The sequence below is a fragment of the Cariama cristata genome, unplaced genomic scaffold (assembly GCF_000690535.1).
Source record: "Cariama cristata isolate BGI_N322 unplaced genomic scaffold, ASM69053v1 scaffold44060, whole genome shotgun sequence".
Classification (NCBI taxonomy): Eukaryota; Metazoa; Chordata; class Aves; order Cariamiformes; family Cariamidae; genus Cariama; species Cariama cristata.
Genome location: NW_009596115.1, coordinates 31,672 through 34,546, shown reverse-complemented (window position 1 = coordinate 34,546; position 2,875 = coordinate 31,672). Strand labels below are relative to the sequence as shown.

At 37.9% G+C, this 2,875-nt stretch overlaps 1 protein-coding gene across 1 annotated transcript in view; it reads left to right on the top strand.

Moving 5' to 3' along the window:
* Nucleotides 1–2,875, top strand: part of SLTM (SAFB-like, transcription modulator) — a 25,816-nt gene that overhangs the window by 5,805 nt on the left and 17,136 nt on the right.

Sequence of the window (2,875 nt, the reverse complement as noted above, 5' to 3'; positions counted from 1 at the left end):
TTTGAGGTTTCAGCAGTAATACCACAAGAAATGCAAACACTGGTTCTTCCAAAATTTTATGATGAGTGTGTCACTCTACTTCTGCATGAGATGCAGATGTCTAGTTTGTTTAAGGCTTATCCAAAATACACTTCCATAATTCTATATACAGTCAGGTAGCCTGAATCTCTCATGTAGAGGACCATGAATAGGTAGAACAAGCTTATGCTACTATAAGGCTTGTAAATGAGGTGAAAGCTAAACCTGCATAATGTTAAACCAACATTTTAAAGATGTTCTAAATCTTCTGCTTACTTCTAAGGAGAATATTCATTCTCTATGTAAATAGTCTTGCAATTTTATGGTGTGTAGCAATTTCCATTGCCAGAAAAGGGATTAAGCATGGCTTATAAAGGAGTGCCATCGTTCCAAGGTAAATTAGTGTTTGTGGTGTTAGGTACTCAGATTTGCGGAGAGTGCTGCTTACACCACTGACATTTTCAATAGCCACTGCATGGATAAACCTGTACAGAAATTTTATCGTATGTTGACAGCTTGTGTGACTTGAGACCTGCTGCCCCTGTTGTCTGCAGAAGGTCCAGCAGTTTTGACTGTGATTGTTAACCTACCTTTTAATCCCAGTTATTTTCCTTGTAGTGATACTGGTCTTGAATAAGTTCACAGAAACAGTTTCTGAAAGGTGTTTGTTGCAATCTGATTTTAGCTATGTGAAATTACGAGCCAAATGTGCCTTTCGGTAGCCCATTGTGGATGAGTATCAGTGTGGAAAAGTTTTGAATTTTTGTGGACGCTGGCTTTTTGGCAAGTTACTGTACCAACATCTGAAATCTGTATCAGAACCTTGAAGTGCTGCTTTTGAGCCATGTGACTCTAACCAGAACAAGTAACCTGAAACACAGAACTGAGAGGGAAGACAAACTTCCTACTGCTTTCTGTCTTGAAGCTGAAAAGTGAAGGTCATTGTTCAGGTCTCCTTATGCCTTGGAATACCTCTGGTACTCAGGGTAAATGGGACTTATTGCAAAGACAGACAGACTAAAGAAAGGCTAGTGAAAGCGTGTATTCCTGTCTGGCTTAATCTAGCAGCAGATGAAAGATATGGACAGCTTCATTACTGAAAGGTGTAACTTCTTTTGATGAGGACCTGTCAGTAGAATATAGTTCTCTAGCTGCTATTGCAGAATGGTGGGACTAACTTCAGGTAGCTTTCTCATATTTTTTTTTTTTTTTTTTTTTTTTTTAATTCCCTATAAAGTCTGGGTTCTAGTTCACCTGTCAGACTTCCTCAGGCAAAATGAGTGAATTTAAATAGCTTTCATGGTGGTATATGCTAGATAGTTGCTAAATATGTCTTACCTCCCCTCTGTGTGTTTGCCTGTCTCTCTATGTGCTTAGCTGGATATGGGATGCAGGAAAAACTTGGTCTTTCAGGTTTAACAAACTAAAGAACTGAAATGTGAGAGGGGTAAAATGGAAAACAGTTGAATGTGTGTAGAAATCCTTGCTATTTCTCACTGATTTTTATTTATATTGAAGATACCTGTGGATGTAGATTCTACCACAGAATGCTAAAATAGTAATACAAAATTTGGGTTAGTCTTGCTTTCAGGCATCAGCTGTGATGCATATCAAAAACTGTCCTTTCCAGTGTAAGTGCAGTCCTTTTTCTGAGGAAAGCTAGCTTCCCTAAGTGTACCTGTGCTGCTGGATTTTTGCACCATATCAAAAACTGTCCTTTCCAGTGTAAGTGCAGTCCTTTTTCTGAGGAAAGCTAGCTTCCCTAAGTACCTGTGCTGCTGGCTTTTTGCACCAAAATCTTACAAATCTATTGCATTACAAATATAAACCAAGGATGTTTTGTTTGTTTTAAATGAAGTAAAATCAGTGGCAAGATCTCTCTGTGTATTTAGATCTGAATGCTTAGATCTCATGTTTTGCAATTGTAGAAATAACTTCTGCCGTGTATCTTTTCCTGGAGACTAGTGTGTGTTTGAACTCAATATGCTGTGTATAGGAGTACTGTTCGAGTGCCGCCTTTCAGTGAAATGACTAAAACCAACTGGAATCTAAGTAAAACCAAAACAGTAGTCTCTTTTCTTGCTCTGTAGTTGAGCAGTTTCCAGCTTTGAAATGCAATTTAAGAACTGTGTATGAAAGACTATGGAAATTAATTGCTGACAAAAATTTACCATTTCAGGTAGCAGAAAAGTCCGTACCATATCAAACTTTGGCTTATGTTTTTCTTTTCTATTCCTTTTGAATATCTATAAAATTGATTTAGCCATTCATTAGAGGATGAAAGGATGAGGGAAGATGTGATGTCAAAAAATAAAGCATTAAGTGCTGATCATGACTGCCATCTCATTTGCATCTTGAATTGTCACTGAGTTTCAGTAGAAGATAGTAAAGCTGCTTCCTAACAGAACTGCTTTTGTACCTTGAGCTACTGAAAACTATCGCACAAGCTAATCTTTGATAGAATGAATCAGAGAGACAGTGCTCTACAAAGGGTATATTTGTGTGGAGATATTTCTATTCAGTGTTCTTTAGCCTTGTTTTTGCAGAATATTAAGGAAATGCAAGGGTTCCAAAGGGAACTGTATCTACTAGTCATCTCCACAGAGGTATCTTTATTAGAGAAAAGTGTGCGTGTGCTGGAAGAACAGAATTCTTCAATGGAACATGCCCTTAGTACAGTAAAGAATCTGTAGAAAGCACAAGTGCTTCATCTGACTTAATTCTGCTGCTGATTGTTCCCTCTAGTGATGAAAAGCACTGAAAAAAGTGGCTTGGAGATTCTTGCAATTGCCATACTTCTGGATGCGCAAAACCAAAGCTAGATAAAACCTTGAGCAATCCAGTCATACTTGGAACT